At 45.2% G+C, this 18,092-nt stretch overlaps 1 long non-coding RNA gene across 1 annotated transcript; it reads left to right on the top strand.

Annotated features, from left to right (window-relative positions):
* Positions 1-16,366: 16,366 nt before the first annotated feature.
* LOC123040865 (uncharacterized) lies at positions 16,367-16,729 on the top strand. Its single transcript, XR_006418303.1, has 3 exons — positions 16,367-16,397; positions 16,525-16,586; positions 16,670-16,729. It is a non-coding gene; the product is annotated as an uncharacterized lncRNA (long non-coding RNA).
* Positions 16,730-18,092: the final 1,363 nt, after the last annotated feature.

Raw genomic sequence — 18,092 nt, 5'->3', positions numbered from 1 at the left:
AGTACCTTATGTGGTGGTTTTGTTTTCTTTCACTAACGGAGCTTATAAGATTTCCTGTTGAGTTTTGTGTTGTGAAGTTTTCAAGTTTTGGGTAAAGCTTTTATGGACTATGGAATAAGCAATGGCAAGAGCCTAAGCTTGGGGATGCCCATGGCACCCCAAGGTATTCAAGGATAGCCAAAAGCCTAAGCTTGGGGATGCCCTGGGAAGGCATCCCCTCTTTCGTCTTCGTTCATTGGTAACTTTACTTAGAGCTATATTTTTATTCTCCACATGATATGTGTTTTGCTTGGAGCGTCGTGTATTATATTAGTTTTTGCTTTTTAGTTTACCACAATCATCCTTGTTGTACACACCTTTTGGGAGAAGCCTATTTGATTAGAATTTGCTAGAATACTCTATGTGCTTCACTTATATCTTTTGAGCTTGATAGTTTTTGCTCCAATGCTTCACTTATATCTTTTAGAGCACGGTGGTGTCTTAATTTTGAAGAAATTACTAGTCTCTCATGCTTCACTTATATCTTTTTGAGAGTCTTTTAGAACAACATGGTATTTGTTACGGTTTTAAAGTTGGTCCTAGAATGATGAGCATCCAAGTTGGGTATAATAAAAACTATCATAGAAAGTGAATTGGATGCTATGATCAACTTGATGATTGATAATTGTTTTGAGATATGGAGTTAGTGATATTAAAGTCATGCTAGTTGGGTGATTATGAATTTAAAGAATGGTTGTGTTAAAGTTTGTGATTCCCGTAGCATGCACGTATGGTGAACCGCTTTGTGATGAAGTTGGAGCACAATTTTATTTATTGATTGTCTTCCTTATGAGTGGCGGTCGGGGACGAGCGATGGTCTTTTCCTACCAATCTATCCCCCTAGGAGCATGCGCGTAGTACTTTGGTTTTTGATGACTTCTAGATTTTTGCAATAAGTGCATGAGTTCTTTTGATTAATGTTGAGTCCATGGATTATACGCACCCTTTCACCCTTCCATCATTGCTAGCCTCTCTTGTGCCGCGCAACTTTCGCCGGTACCATACACCCACCATATACCTTCCTCAAAACAGCCACCATACCTACCTATTATGGCATTTTCATAGCCATTCGAGATATATTGACATGCAACTTTCCACCGTTCCGTTCATATGACACACATTACTTTTGTCATATTGCTCTCTGCATGATCATGCAGTTGACATTGTATTTGTGGCAAGGCCACCTTCATAATTTTCATACGTGTCGCTCTTGAGTCATTGCATATCCCGGTACACCGCCAGAGGCATTCATATAGAGTCATATCTTGTTCTAGCTTTGAGTTGTAAATCCATAAAAGTGTGATGATCTTCATTATTAGAGCATTGTCCTAGTGAGGAAAGGATGATGAAGACTATGATTCCCCCACAAGTCGGGATGAGACTTCGGACTTTACAAAAAGAAAAAAAAGGAAAAAAAAGAAAGGCCAAAAAGAAAAGAAAAAAAAGGAGAAGGCCAAAAGAAAAAAAGGGGAAAAGAAAAAAAATGAAATGAGAGAAAAAGAGAGAAGGGACAATGCTACTATCTCTTTTCCACACTTGTGCTTCAAAATAGCACCATGATCTTCATGATAGAGAGTCTCATATGTTGTCACTTTCATATACTAGTGGGAATTTTTCATTATAGAACTTGGCTTGTATATTCCAATGACGGGCTTCCTCAAAAGTGCCCTAGGTCTTCGTGAGCAAGCAGGTTGGATGCACACCCACTTAGTTTCTTTTGTTGAGATTTCATATGTTTATAGCTCTAGTGCATCCGTTGCATGGCAATCCCTACTCACTCACATTGATATCTATTAATGGGCATCTCCATAGCCCGTTGATACGCCTAGTTGATGTGAGACTATCTTTTTTTTGTCTTCTCCACGACCACCATTCTATTCCACATATAGTGCTTTTTTCATGGCTCATGCTCATGTATTGCGTGAAAGTTGAAAAGGTTTTAGATTATTAAAGTATGAAACAATTGCTTTGCTTGTCATCGGGGTTGTGCATGATTAAATACTTCGTGTGATGAAGATAGAGCAACAGCCAGACTATATGATTTTGTAGGGATAACTTTCTTTGGCCATGTTATTTTGAGAAGACATGATTACTTTGATTAGTATGCTTGTAGTATTACTATTTATTATATCAATATGAACTTTTATTTTGTATCATTTGGATCTAAACATTCATGCCACAATAAAGAAATTTCATTGAGAACTATGCTAGGTAGCATTCCACATCAAAAATTTCTTTTTTATCATTTTCCTACTCGAGGACGAGCAGGAATTAAGCTTGGGGATGCTTGATACGTCTCCAACGTATCTATAATATTTGATTGTTTCATGCTATTATATTACCCCTTTTGGATGTTTATGGGCTTTATTTTACACATTTATATCATTTTTGGGACTAATCTACTAACCGGAGGCCCAGCCCATATTGCTATTTTTTTGCCTATTTCAGTATTTCGAAGAAAAGGAATATCAAACGGAGTCCAAACGGAATGAAACCTTCGGGAGCGTGATTTTTGGAACAAACGTGATCCGGAGGACTTGGAATGCAAGTCAAGAAGGAGCCGAGGCTCCCACAAGATAGGAGGGCACGCCCCCTCCTGTAGGGCGCGCCCCCCTGTCTCGTGGGCCCCTCGGGCAGCCACCGACGTACTTCTTCCTCCTATATATACCTACGTACCCCGAAAACATCCAGGAGGAGGACGAAACACAATTTCTACCACCGTAACCTTATGTATCCGCGAGATCTCATCTTGGAGCCTTCGCGGGCACTCTGCCGGAGGGGGAATCGACCATGGAGAGCCTCTACATCAACATCCTTGCCCCTCTGATGAGTTGTGAGTAGTTTACCACAGACCTACGGGTCCATAGTTATTAGCTAGATGGCTTCTTCTCTCTTTTTGGATCTCAATACAATGTTCTCCCCCTCTCTTGTGAAGATATATTCGATGTAAACTCTTTTTGCGGTGTGTTTGTCGAGATCCGATGAGTTGTGGGTTTATGATCAAGTTTATCTATGAATAATATTTGAATCTTCTCTGAATTCTTTTATGTATGATTGAGTTATCTTTGCAAGTCTCTTTGAATTATCAATTTGGTTTGGCCTACTAGGTTGATCTTTCTTGCCATGGGAGAAGTGCTTAGCTTTGGGTTTAATCTTGCGGTGTCCTTACCCAGTGACAGAAAGGATTGCAAGGCACGTATTGTATTGTTGCCATTGAGGATAACAAGATGGGGTTTATATCATATTGCTTGAGTTTATCCCTCTACATCATGCTTAATGCGTTACTCTGTTCTTATGAACTTAATACTCTAGATGCATGCTGGATAGCAGTCGATGTGTGAAGTAATAGTAGTAGATGCAGGCAGGAGTCGGTCTACTTGTTATGGACGTGATGCCTATATACATGATCATGCCTAGATAATATCATAACTATGCGCTATTCTATCAATTGCTCAAAAGTAATTTGTTCACCCACCATAATACTTATGCTATCTTGAGAGAAGCCACTAGTGAAACCTATGGCCCCCGGGTCTATCTCTTATCATATTTGCTTTCAATCTACTTCTATTTGAATCTTTACTTTTTGCATCTATATTATAAAATACCAAAAATATATTTATCTTATCTTACTATCTTTATTAGATCTCACTTTTGCAAGTGGCCGTGAAGGAATTGACAACCCCTTTATTGCGTTGGTTGCGAGTTCTCAGTTTGTTTGTGTAGGTGCATGGGACTTTTGAGGAGCCTCCTACTGGATTGATACCTTGGTTCTCAAAAACTGAGAGAAATACTTACGCTACTCTGCTGCATCACCCTCTCCTCTTCGAGGAAAACCAACGCAAGCTCAAGACGTAGCAGTCGGCTAGAGGTATGTAATACTGACTGACCAACATGATCTATTCTCATACCTATCCCGTTTGCGCCATGGATCTGTTCTTGCCCGCGATACTTGTCACGGACAATTAGCTTCTCCAGCTCTCCTGTGAGGTGGTCGGTCGCCCCACTTTCAATGTACCAGTTTGTATCCACCCCGTATTGAGCAGCAGCAACAACTTTTTCTTCCAGTGCATCATCATCGAACCTGTACCAGCAATCTTTGGCACTATGGCCAAACTTACCACAGATCTGGCACTGGATGGGATCATTCCCCCTTGCATTGTTGTTGCCAGGTGCAGGGCCACCGGGGCCTCCTGGACCTCCGGGACTGCCTGGTGCACCATCTGATCGGGCGCCCTTGTTGTTGTTGTAGAAAGGACGCCCACCGCCGCCCTGCTTCTTCTTGTTGTAGCCACCGTAGCCGCCGCCATACCCGCCACCGTTTGGCTTCTGCTGCTGCTTGCCGCGAGGAGGCGGCAGACCACCACGACGTGCGGCAGTGTTAGCAGAGGACTTGAATCCTCCGCCACCGGCGCCGCCCGTGAAGAGCTCCACTCGTTGATCAAAGTTGCAGATCTGCGAGTAGAGGAGGTCGATGGTGACTGGTTCGGTGCGGGCGTCCAGGGCTGAGACCACAGAGTTGTAGTCGAGGTCCAGCCCCGCGACAATGAAGGAGACGATTTCATCTTCCTCCAGTGGCTTCGCTGCCTCAGCAAGTTCATCCACGAAGCCTCGCATCCGGGAGAAGTACGCCGCAACAGATTGGGTACCTTTCTGAGCATTGGCGAGGGAGATGCGAAGGTTATTGATGCGTGAACGGGACTATGAAGCAAACATGTTACCGAGGCTTGTCCAGAGTGCGTGAGCAGTCCGGATGGAGGCGACGGAGACAAGCACATCTCTTGTCAGATTGTTCAAGATGTGCCCGAGGACCTGCTAGTCCTGCCTGACCAATGCATCATATGCTGGGTTTTGGATCGTCTGTTCCTTGCCATCCTTGTCCTTGACGACGGCGAGCTTCTCTGGCGCGGTGATGGAGCCGTCGAGGTAGCCATAGAGCCCTGCGCCGAGGAAGTGGGGGAGGATCTGTGCCCTCCACATGAGATAGTTTTCCTTGGTCAGCTTCTCCGAGACCCGAGAACCAAGGCCGGAACCAGCTGGGGTTGATGATGAAGACGCCATCGGGTTTTTGGTGTAGATGGGATTTTTTTTCTAGGGTTCAGAACATGGAGGAAGAGGATGTTCTGATTACCATGTAGAAATTATGATGGAAGCGTTCTACCCTCTCGAGAGAGGGCCGCGGGTATTTATTGATAACGATGGGGCTTATCCCATGAGCGCATACATAACTTGGAGTACAAGAGAGAATAGATAGAGATGAGAGTTTAAACTAGATACTAGTATATCTCTAACTAACCCTATACCAGAATTATATGCGCTGGCCCATAGGCCTACATGAGATATTTCAACACGATCGCCATGCCGTGGACATCCGACTCGGCGGATGCACCGTCGAACCTAGGGGCTACTTCGCGGCCTGCAAGCAGCCGCTGGTGTCGATGACGGTCGGGAGGTGCGGCCACGCCGTGGCGTGTTTCGGTTCCACACGTGTGGGCGTTTCTGGCACGCGCGGCGCCACCCAGGAAGCCCCCGAGTGGCCGCCGCCCACTTCGAAGGAGGGCAAAGCGGGTGAGTACTGGTACCACGGGGACACGGCGCCCCACGTCGACGACGAGCAGGAAGGCGAAGAGGAGAGGGGGAAAAAGCCGCGTTATATTCTATGGGTGTGTGCACCAGTCAACTTCTTTTCGCGATACTTCTTAATCTTTTGGCTCCAATTTCTTTTCATGCTTTTGTTGTATGAGCGCCGTGTCTATACCTAAATGCTGCATGCAATCTACTAGCTCTTACTTTACTTCCTCTTGTCGTCTTCTGTATTGCAGGGTTATTTTGTCGTGCTTTACGGTCTAGCCATATGGCTGGGAACAGTTTTCGGCCCTACGGTGGCTGGTGCGATGAAGGGTGGCAAGGCAATGAAAGTACTAGGGTACGCGTTGGGCATGTGTATACCACTTTCGGTAGTCAGTGCGTGCTGGTGTCCTTTCGCGTGTTGTGGTATTGAGTTCTAAAAGTCTTAGAAATCATAGGTCATTTTAGTTTCCATGTCTTGGCAGTACGATTTCAAATTTTATTTTGAAATACAAAACCACCGATAGAACTAGATTATGGCAGTTTGTGGATTTGAATTCCAATTGTAATAAATTGTTATCTCATAGTAATGTATCATATAGAATCTTATCTGAACTTTTTAAGCGAAATATCTTGTCAACTTCCTAGTTACTACCTGATTTTCTTGATGCCATTTCTAGACCAGGGATTGAGTAGAAACTTCACAGTGCTACAGTTTGGGGCCCGGTATAATTTCAATGGAGGCGGAAGGTTCTTGCCTTGAAATTAAATTTTGTATTCAGCTCAATAGTTGGTTTTGTATTAAGAATTTAGGGAGGGCATTAGGGTTGCGTTTGATCGCCCGCATAGAGCCCAACCAGGCCCATGCGGGACAAAATTTGCTTGTATTCACTTGCACAACACGGACTTTAAAGTACCTCTGGGCCGCATCGCTAGAAACGCTTGATTTGGCCGTTTCTAGCGAGCCAGACTCTAGTGATGCAAAAAAGCCCAAGTGGAGAAAAGATACTGATCGAGATGCTAAAACACATTCCTTGGCAGCGTGGGACTTGGTCTGCCGCCCTAACCCGGCACGCCGGGTTCGGCCTGGGTCCGTCGACGCTGATTTTGGCCCAAGTCGGCGAAAAACGGGCTCCTGGAGGCGCGACTGGGCTGTTTTTTCAGCACCGGCGAAAAAAGTCGCCTGAAGAGGCCGTTCTGGAGGCGCGGCTGGAGATGCTCTAAACAATCCAGGTGCTCCTCTGGTAACCTGCGGCTCACAATCGGCCATGTCGCGTCGCGTCCCCGCGGCCATGCATGAACCCCACCGGTCGATGCGCGCGCCCGGCAAACACTTTTTCGATGCCAATGCCAATGCACCATCGCGATGTCCATGTCCATCCAAAAGGAAAATAAATAATAAATTGCGTCCGTTGTCATGGCGATGGCGCCGCCCGGCGGCGTAGTTTACGCGCAAGCTCTGGTTTCGCTTTTCGGCCCGTCCTTGCCAACATTGTGTTCTAGGACCGGAGCGGGACTGTTTCAACGCCGCATAGAGCAACGGCGTAACGCACGTACGGTGCTAACTAAAATCCAGAACCACAATTGGCACAAAACAACAAGGAGAAAGGTTCATCACTTAGCGAGTTGTGGAGGGGGAATGGAGTGCCGGGCGAGTGGCGACGCGCGCTACGGTCCAACCCCGTCGACGCCGACGGCACGGGAGTTCAGATTCCAACACGCTTGCGTTGCGTACGACGGCTACATTATTCTGTTCAAAGAATCGGTTCGTTCCTGTAGGAAGGCTCATAGGAAGATTTAGAGGATGGCTGGCTCTCCTTCCCCTCCCTTCCCCTCCCCCTCGGGCGAAGCAACGTCGACACCATTAAAGCGCCCCAATCCCCAGCGTCCCACCCACCCTCACATCTCGTCGAGCTCTCCCCGCCCCGGATCCCCATCTCAGATCCCGCATGGCTGGAGCGCGTCGCCGCGGCGTGCGGGTTCGCCGGCTAGCACCGGTGGCGAGGGTAGCGGAACCGGGGGCGCTTCCACCGCCTGCGGCGGCACCGCTGCCCGAGATCGACCCGCACTCGCCGGAGGCTCGCTGCGAGATGCGTCGGGTGGTGATGGAGCTCTTCCCCGACCGGGACGAGTCGGGGGAGATCCACCTCCACATCCTTCGCCATGCGAACTTCGTCGAGCGCGCGCGCTTCATCGGAGACGACGGCTGCGAGGATCTGTAGCTCCTCTTCTGGGCGATCCAGGAGGCGGAGTCGTCGGATCCGCATCAGGCTGCATGGTGGGAGAACTTCAGGATGGCGAACCCATCCAGGCTCAACATCAGGCCGCCATCGTGGGAGGGCATCGCCAACGTCCCGTCGGAATTCCTTCCGCCGGGCATCGTTGGCCGCAGCGCTGCCAGTAGATCGTCTGCCCCGACCGATTCAAGCTCAGCGACGACCCATCGAGTCCCCACCTTGGCCAGGTGAGACAGGTATGCATCTTATTCGTGTTGATTCATCGTTGAAAACTCGATTGAGGGATTTCCGTTTGCGTCAGAGGAGGGGCGTGTTCCAATGCGGTTCTGTTGATAAGTCATTAGATAAGGAATCGATAGTAAATTTTGGGGTTCTCCCTCATCGATCTGTAAATCTTAAGGAACGAGTTGCTGTTTGTGCAGCTGGTGAGGCTTCGCCGGAGTTGGGCTCCGACGAGGTGCTCAATCGTGAAAATGACATGGGTATTGTGCCTAGGGAGGCGACTCTCTGTCGTTCCCCCCCTTTCAAATCCAGCGGTGTCAGGGCCCACCTTCAAAGTGTGTCTCCACAGTGAGAAAGCGGGGAGTGAAGATAGATTACGTAAAGTGGAAAACCTAGAAAGTGTGGAGGAGTACTTTGGCCAGCTATGGATCATACCTCCCCCCCCCCCCCCGCGCCGCCGCAACAATAAAACCCACTCCTCCCAGCCTTGATCCGAAGCCAAATCCAGATTCATCTGTTGGGTGCGGAAAGACCTAATTGATAACAACTCGTTTACAGCCGCCGACTACTTTCCTGCTTCGATTCGGCCTTTTGATCCACCACCAAAGAATATCAAGGTTGCGAGAGAGGGGATTGGCCCAGGTTCTCTTTCGTTTGCGGAGGTAGTGAAGCGTGGTGCAAAGATGGCTGATCGCCGGGCTAGGAGCAGCGGCAATCTTGGCGCTGGTCATATCAAGGTGCATGTGCAGAAGGCTACCTCGTTTGCGGGGCGCAACCAGCCATCTGCTCCGCCGGCAAAGGAGCAGGCCCCTGCACCAAAACCTGCCAGATCTACAACTTTGACTGCGGGCTCAGCTCAGGTACAGTCGTCCCAATCTGGTGAAGTAGAAGTGGAGCAAGTCCTTGATCCGAGGTACAAAGATATGATCTGTTTCAACTGTGGGGGTCCGGGTCACTATGTGGGGAATTGTGTGAAGCCAAAGGCCTGTTTTATTTGCCAGCAAAATCACAACGTTAACAACTGTGCAGCTTGGTCAAAGGTTCAGCCCACTGCTGCTTTCTTTGGCAGTGGAGCTCAAGGGCTTGGTTTCTACCATGTAGATGTACCCATAGCTAATGAGTCGAAGTGGTTGAATTTCTAAAACTGTGCTGTGGTGAATATACTGAAATGAGATGTGGATTGCCCCAAGTTGATGGAACTCTTGACTGCAACATTTTGCAAAACTAGGCAGTGGCCATGGAAAATCAGAGGATTATCCACTAAGACCTTTTTGGTTAGGTTTCCCCCTTGGAAGGAAGTGGAAGATCTCATTGAGTTGCCTGGGTTCTCCCTGCCTCAAGATGTAAATGTCACCCTGACTGAATGGAAGGGGGGATGTGATCCTTTTGGGGAATTGATTGAAGCCTAGGTGCTAATTGAGGGCATCCCTCCCAAGTGGTGTACATGGCAAGTTTTTGCTCAAATTGCTTCACTCTTTGGGGTGCTAACTGATGTTGATTGGGATGGTATGTTTAGGACCTTCTTTGAAAATATCAGAATTAAGATTGCTTGCAGAGATCCAACTAAGATACCATTTGAGAGGCTGATTTTGAGATAAAGAAGAAAATCTTCCTGCTAGCCTTTACTATTGATGGATTTGAACAGGTGGGTGGAATAGACTCTGTCATTGATATTGAGGATGATGAGGATGGTAATGAGGAAGAAGGAAAAGCTGAAGAGGATCAAGCAGAAGAGGGCAGAAAAACTCATGAAGAACATAATTCTGATGGATCAGAGGATGGGGGTTTGGCCATTGATGAGCTGGACAAAGCTAACTTCTCATCCAAACACGGTTCTGCCAACAAACATGTAGCACAAGGTCTGGTGTTCTCACCAATGGAACCTTTCCTTGACTCTGACCAGGAGAACTTTGTCCTGGCATGTGCTTTATCTAAAGCTGACAAAATTTCCACATCTTCTGATGGTGCTGGAGAGCTGAGCAACCAGCACAAACAACTACTGGTGAAACAAAACAGTGATGTTCTGTATGAAGGTGAGGATGATATAGTTGTGGGAGAGACTCTGATTCAAAAAACTCCTGCCATTGTTTGAAAAAAAGGAATGCAATAACAGATGGGGAGAGATCTGGCAGTATGGACTATTGTGAGGATCTACTTAGATGTGTAGACTTATCTGATTCTGAAAATGAGGAACCTAAAGAGGAGGAATTGGGGGTTCTCCCCCCCTGAGGCCATTCATATCCTACAGAGTGAGACACTGAAGAGATCTTTGCTATATTCACTTAACCAAGTTCAGAAGGAGGGAGTTATCCCAGAGAGAGGATCTAAATGGGGACCTGTTCTTGCTCAAAAGCCTACCACTAGGGGGCATGGGGACATCAACATTATGGAGAAAGCTTCTGCATACAAGAGGAAGAAGAATTAGGAGATTCCTGAAACCTTTAAAGGTAAATCTTTTCCCACTATTGATAAATCTATTCTTACTGACCAACTGGGACAAATGAACTTGGTTATTGGTGGTGATGAATCTCACAAGCATAAAGTTATTGATGATATGGTAGTTGAAGAAAGAGAGAGATGCCTGGTTTTTGCCAGTAATAATTCTGAAATAGTACTCCCTGAGAATCTTGATTTTGAAGTTAATGGTCTAGTTAGCACACCTATGAGTGCTTCTTTCTGTAAGCCAGTTGGCACTGCTGATGCTTGCAGAAGAACACCCATTGTTCTAACTAAGGCCAAGCCTTGTGGCTTATCTCATCCTTTTAAAATTGCTTAGTTATGATAGGTCTTATTTGGGGGCCTTGGACAACCTGGGAAAATTTAGTGCCTATGTGATACTATTGCCAAAGCTAACCCTGACTTTATTGGGTTCCAAGAAACTAAAAGAGAGGTTATTTCTGAGGGTTTCCTCAAAGCTATTGATAGATTTAATGAGTATGTTTGGCACTTCTTGCCTGCTGATAATACTGCTGGTGGCATTCTTTTGGGCTTTAAGGAAAATGTTTTTGAGATTATTGTCTTTATTAACCAAAGATTTTCTATTGTGGCTACTATCAAAAATAAGATTGATGGCTTTATTTGGCAGATAGTGTTGGTGTATGGTTCTGCTTATTCAGAATTCAAAATGGATTTTATAGCTGAACTTCATGACACTTTGAATATTGCTTCTTATCCTATTATGGTTTGTGGGGACTTCAATTTAGTTAGAAGTGAAGCTGAGAAAAGCAGTGGGCAAATTAACCAAGAAACTACCTTCCTCTTTAATGATTGGGTCAATAGATGGGCCCTGATGGAAATTTCTATTTCCAATAGAGTCTTCACCTGGTCTAATAATTAGAGCTCTCCGATTTTTGCTGTTCTTGATAGAGTGTTCACTTCTGTGGACTGGGATGCTCATTTCCCCTATTCAACCTTGACTGCTCTTCCCAGGGTTGGGAGTGATCACACAGCTTTAGTCCTTGACACTGGTGCTAGGGCTCCAACTAACCCCAAACCATTCAGGTTTGAAGAATGGTGGTTATCTCAACCTGGGTTCCACCAGGTGGTTACAGAAGCTCGGAACTCTGTGGCCTCCTCTAATTCATCTGCTGACAATTGGATGATTAAGGCTAAGGTGCTTAGGAAAAAAATCAAGGGTTGGAGCATTAACAGAGAAGCTGCTTTGAAAAAATAATAAAAGGCCCTCCTTATGGAGTTTGATGTCCTTGATGTCCTCTCTGAATCTCAATAGCTTTCTGCGGATGATTTCGAGAGGATGAAAAATGTTAAAAAGGAGTTGGATGATATTTGGAAAAAAGAAGAGACTGCCTTATGGCAGAGATCTAGGGACAGAAAAATCTTAGAGGGAGATAGAAACAATGCCTATTTTCAGGCTCTTGCTAACCATAGACACAGAAAGAACCATATTACTGAGCTGAATAGCCCAAATGGGGTGGTTACTTCCACCAAAGATATGCTTGATGTGGCTACTTCCTTTTATAAGGAGTTGTTTGCTTTTGAACCTAGACCTGACATTCATCTAGATGCTGATTTCTAGGCTATTGATGAAATGGTTAGTGATGAGGAAAGAGAATCCCTAGAAAGATCTTTTTCTGAAGATGAAATCAAACAAGCCATAATGAGTTCTTATGCTAGTGGTGCTCCTGGCCCTGATGGCCTCTCCTTTTTATTTTACCAAACCTTCTGGGATCTGATTAAAGATGATTTTATGTGGATGGTTAGAGATTTGAGAATGGTGCTCTAGATATGTATAAGCTGAACTATGCCATCATTACCCTCATACCTAAAGTCCCTTTGGCTAGAGATATGAAAAACTTTAGACCTATTAGTTTAAGTAATTGTGCTGTTAAAATTTTCTCCAAGGCCATGACCACTAGGGTTTCCCCTTTGTGTGACAAACTTATTTCATCTAATCAAACTGCCTTTATTAAAGGCAGGTTCATTTTGGAAAGTGTGGTTATGGGTCATGAGGTTATTCATGAGATTCATAGATCTGGTTCCAGTGGTTTAATCCTTAAACTAGACTATGAGAAAGCATATGATAGAGTAAGTTGGGATTTCCTGAAGGAAATGCTTCTTTCTAGAGGCTTTAGCAGTAAATGGGTGGGCTGGGTGATGTCTACTATTCACCAGGGGACATTCCAGGTCAGAATTAATGACACCAATGGTCCTCAATTTGCTGGTGGTAAAGGTTTAAAACAAGGCGACCCCCGTTCCCCCCTGTTGTTTAATTTGGTGGCTGATGTCTTTTCTAAAATGCTACATAAAGCTCTTAATAATAACTTGATATGTGGGCTTCTGCCCAATGCAATCCCTGGGGGAGTGGTCAACCTGCAATATGCTGACGATACTATCCTTTTCCTTGACAATTCTGTAGAATGTGCCAAGAACCTGAAGTGGATCTTAACCTGCTTTGAGAAACTTTCTGGTTTAAAAATTAACTTTCACAAATGTGATCTGCATACTATCAATATACCTGATCAAATGGCTAAAGAATTTGCTCAGGTGTTCTATTGTCAGCTTGGGGATTTCCCCTTTAAATACTTAGGTGTTCCTCTGCACTTTAAAAAACTTAGGAAAGAAGACTTGCAACCCATTATAGACAGGATTATTAAGAACATAGCTGGGTGGTTGGGGAGATTACTCTCATATAGAGGTAATTTATTCTGCTTACTACCTGCATTGCCAGTATCCCTACCTACTTGATGTCTATTGTTAAATTTCCTAAATGGGCCATTGACATGATCACTTCTCAGATGTCTCATTTCTTGTGGGGAAATGTGGGAGATAATCATAAGTATCATCTTGCTAGTTGGGGCCTGATCTCCAGGAGGAAAGAGTATGGTGGTTTGGGGGTTCCCAACCTTAGGGATTTCAACATGGCCCTCCTGGCTTCTTGGGGGAAAAGATTTTTTGAAGATATAGCTAGTGACTGGAAAAGGATTTTGGCATACAAGTATAATGTTGATAATCCAAACCTTTTTAGTACTAGAACTACCTTGGGATCCCCCTTTATGAAAAGCTTAGCCTTGGCATTGGCAGCAGCTAAAAATTTCTATAGGTGGATCCCTGGGGATGCTAAAAATATTGCCTTCTGGCATGACACATGGACTGGGGATTGTTCCCTAAAAACTGCTTTTTGGGATTTGTTTGAAATCTGTCAACAACAAGAAGCTACACTGGCACAAGTGTGGGTTGGGGGTGAACTCGATCCAGCTAACCTTTAGGAGATGTGTGAATGGAGAGACTATATCCAGATGGGGTGAGCTCGTTAATATAGTGAAACAAGTGGTATTATCTGATTCACCAGATCAGCCTATTTGGAGGCTGGACTCATCTGGTAAATATTCAGTCAAGTCTTTTTACAAACTGATTAACTTTGGAGGGATCACTTATGAGATCAAAGATGATACATGGAAAATTAAAGTCCCCCCCTAATATTCATGTTTTTCTTTGGTTGATTTACTACAATAAGAGCCTGACCAGAGACAACTTGGTCAAACGTAGACATGTAGAGGACAAGACATGTGTCTTTTGTGATGAATTAGAAACTATTCAACATCTGTTCTTTGACTGCATTGTTGCCAGGCAGGTCTGGGAACTGTTAACTGAATGCTTTAAGATTACTGTACCTGACTCTTTTATTGTGTTATCCTCCTTCTGGAGGAAACGAAAACATTGTGAAGCTTTGAATATATCTGCTGCTGCTGCCTTGTGGAGCTTATGGCGTTTGCGAAATGATTTTGTTTTCCAGGGGCGAAGATGGCGAAGTATACACTGTGTCTTGAATCTGTTGGGGGCAACGATCAGGCAATGGAAAATCTTATGCTCAGAAACTCAGGGTGTTCTTCTTCTCCGGTGCTTAAAGCTGCTGGACTACCGAAGAGGGGAATTGCTTAGAATCGCCTGGAGATGAAGGGAATAAAAAAAGAGGAGAACTGGTTCCATACTGGGGCATGTATTGCTAGCTGGCTACTCTTTCTTTGATCTTCCCGAGGGCTAACATGTGTGTGTTTACTAGCTATGCATCCATTATTAGACTTGTTTTAAAACCAGTTGTATTAGGGTAGTTGTTTGAACCTTGCCCATGTATTCTCACTGCTTTTTTCGCATTTGCATGCGAAAATGCTGTGCCTTTTTCAAAGACAGCTCGTGGACTACCTCTGGTTATCGGGATATAATATTTTCCAGGCGTTGAACGACCGTGCCTTTGGGTGCAATGCAATAGTGCAAGACGAGATTTAGGATCAGGGTGCACGTGATCGAACCATCTGGTGGAGTTCCAGACAGCTGACCGACCGGTCCATGGTTATGCGCAGCGCATGTCTGATGTGTTTGGCATGCATGATGGTTTGATCATACCACTAAGCATCCCAGTCGATCTGTCACTCGTCGCATGCCCATGACGCGACGTCTTGCAAATCACTCACGCGGCTCGCGTGCGCTGGCTTGCCTTGCCGCCTCTGCCAGGGCGCAGCGCACGGGCAATCGGGCATGGGGCAAGGCGGCCACCTCCGCTCAGCTCGACAACCCAACGCCAGCGCGCCGCCCCGTCCCTTTCCCCTGCACGGACGCGAGGCCGCCGGCCGGCGACTTCAATTGCTGGGCTAGTTTCTGCGGGGAGGGGACAAAATTACTGTTATGACCTATAAGACTAACAAAATCCCGATTTGACCTCGTTTCAAAAGAAATTTCGATTCTGACCTTTTTGGGTGACGCCAACATCCCTGGCGTCTGGATTGCGAAGCAGACGCCAGGATCCCTGGCGTCTGGACCCTGGCCCGCACTGCCCGCCTGCCCGTTGACCTGCTGACGTGGCAAAGGGGCCAGACGCCAGGGACCCTGGCGTCTGGCCCTGGTAAGTGGATAACCCCCACGGGCCGAGCCCACCCACCCATCTCTTTCCTCCTGGCGGCGCACGAACAGAGGGCTTCCTCTCCTTCGCCCCTCTTCTCCCTCACACCAAATCCTCACCTGATCTACTCCATCCTCCACTCTAGTTCGTGGATCTGGGCCCCCTAAGCATCCTTGAGGTATTCTCCCCCGTCTCCTCCAATTTATTTGGGTTGAGTCCTCTTCTTTTTGATGCATTATTCAACACTAGGTGATGTTAGATGAGTAGATGGTTTCTTTGTTTTAGGAAATTGTTTGTAGTTGATAGATGATTTGGTAGGCAGTAGATGATGTGTAGTTGAACATGTAGGCAAAATCAATTCCGTTTTGTGCATATGTTGTCCATATGAATTTTTTTAACTAAGAGGGGTGATTTTTGTATGTAAAATAGACTTGTTTGATAGTTTGGTTTGATAGGATGTGTGTATGTGGTATAACAATATAGTTGAATTTAAATATGATGTCTCTATGTGTAGATAATCTTATTGTTGGCATACTTTATTTGCAAAAGATATGGTGAAATTTGGTACTCTAGATGATATGCAGGGCCGGCCCTGGGGGGGGGGGGGGCAGGGGGGCGGCCGCCCCGGGCCCCCAAAAACCAGGGCCCCCCCGAGGTATGCATGTAGTAGGAGGGCGCCAGAAGTAGGAGGCCCGATCGGCAAAAAAAGAGAAAGAAACGAGGCCCAATCGGCAACAGCGATGTCCGATCCCAGCGGCCAGCGATCGCGAGATCGTTCCCAGGAAACAGCGAGAGATCCTCTAGAAAAAAAGAAAGATAGCGAATTAGAGAGCAATCAGCGCCTGGACGTGATTCCCTTCCTGTTACGTTCGACGCCTTTCTTCCATCACGAAGAGTTCCCAGGTCCCAGCCCTACGCCCCTACCTGCTGGCCGCCGACGCCGTGCATGCACAGACGCACTCCGACCTCGCCGTCCCCTGGTAATTTCCTTTCTAATTTGATTATGTTGGTCGTTGTTTTCAGTTCTGGGGCCTCCATCTTCACCCCAGGGCCTGCTTCACCCTCCTTTGGTCTTTTCTCAATTGCTCTCCTCTCGGCAATCTGCAGACTCTAGACAGGTACAGACTACTGAAGTTTGATCGTCAGGATTCTGGACATTAGGTATTGAGGTATATTATTCATACAAAAAATTCTTTGGACTTTGGTTTACAGCTAGCACCGTTCAACAATTGATTCAATATTATTTTTTCAGCATTGTGTTTGTTCTCATGGCGCCCAGCAAGAGGAACTATCCATCGGGTAGCCACAAAAGGAAAAAAAAGGAGAAAGAGAATAAACTTATAAAGTCACAGCGCGGAGGTATTCGCAATTTTTTCATGCCAAGTGATATTGGTGCCTGTATTACTCCACCGGACCCAGCTGATGCGTTGGCGATTGTTGCCATTGTGGAAGAGCAACAAACAAATGAAAACTCGGACTCTAATCAGCAAGAAGAAAATATCAACTCCAACATCGGCGATGACAATGTAAGTGGCTCCGAGAATGTAAGTAATTCGTCGGATGCACATGCCCAATCTGCTAGTGTTGATGAACAACCAGTTTATACTGCCGATATTTATGATCCAAAAAACTGGGATAATCTTGATAATAAAGCAAGAGATATCTTAGTTGATAAAGGGCCTATCAGAGAGGAAAAAATGGAATACCATGTAGATGAAACAGGAAGACATTTTTCGTATGCTCATTATCATAGAAAATTAAGCAATGGAGAGGAACATGATAGGAAATGGCTAGTTTATTCAAAAAATGTCAATAAAGTTTTTTGTTTCTGTTGTAAGATCTTCAAGTCTAGCACCAACAGGAGTCAGAGTTCCTTAGCACATGATGGACTAGGACATTGGAGGCATATTAGTGAGAAGCTCAAAGAACATGAAAATAGCATTGAGCATATTAATAACATGAACAAGTGGAATGAATTGAGAGTTAGACTGAGAAAACAGGAAACTATTGATAAGGATTTGCAACATCAAATAACAAAGGAGAAAGAACATGTCAGGCAAGTTCGGTTAAGAATAATAGCAGTTGTGAAATATCTTGGTAAACGCAACTTGGATTTTCGTGGAAGTAGTGAGCAGCTTTACAAGGATGATAATGGTAATTTCTTAGCTTGCATTGAGATGATTGCAGAATTTGATATGGTAATGCAAGATCACCTTAGACGTGTTGAGAACAAGGAAACCCATTATCACTATCTCAGTCATAAAATACAAAATGAGCTGATATCTCTTTTGGCTTCTGACATCACATGTTCTATCATAAAGGTTGTTAAAGAGGCCAAGTATTTCTCTGTTATCCTAGATTGTACCCCTGATGTTAGTCATCAAGAACAAATGACCTTTTTAGTTCGATGTGTTAATCTGTCTGATGGCAAAATAAAAATTGAGGAGTACTTTCTGGGGTTCTTGAAAGTGGATGACACTTCTGGCTTAGGGATTTTCAAAGTACTGCTTGATTCTATTGAGTCTTTTGGCCTAAATATTCAAGATATAAGGGGTCAAGGATATGATAACGGTTCTAATATTAAAGGAAAATACCGAGGGGTACAATCTAGGTTACTTGATATGAATCCAAGAGCATTATATATGCCATGTGCTTGTCATAGCCTAAATCTCACT

The sequence above is a fragment of the Triticum aestivum genome, chromosome 2B (assembly GCF_018294505.1).
Source record: "Triticum aestivum cultivar Chinese Spring chromosome 2B, IWGSC CS RefSeq v2.1, whole genome shotgun sequence".
Lineage (NCBI taxonomy): Eukaryota > Viridiplantae > Streptophyta > Magnoliopsida > Poales > Poaceae > Triticum > Triticum aestivum.
This window is presented reverse-complemented; position numbering and strand designations above follow the sequence as displayed.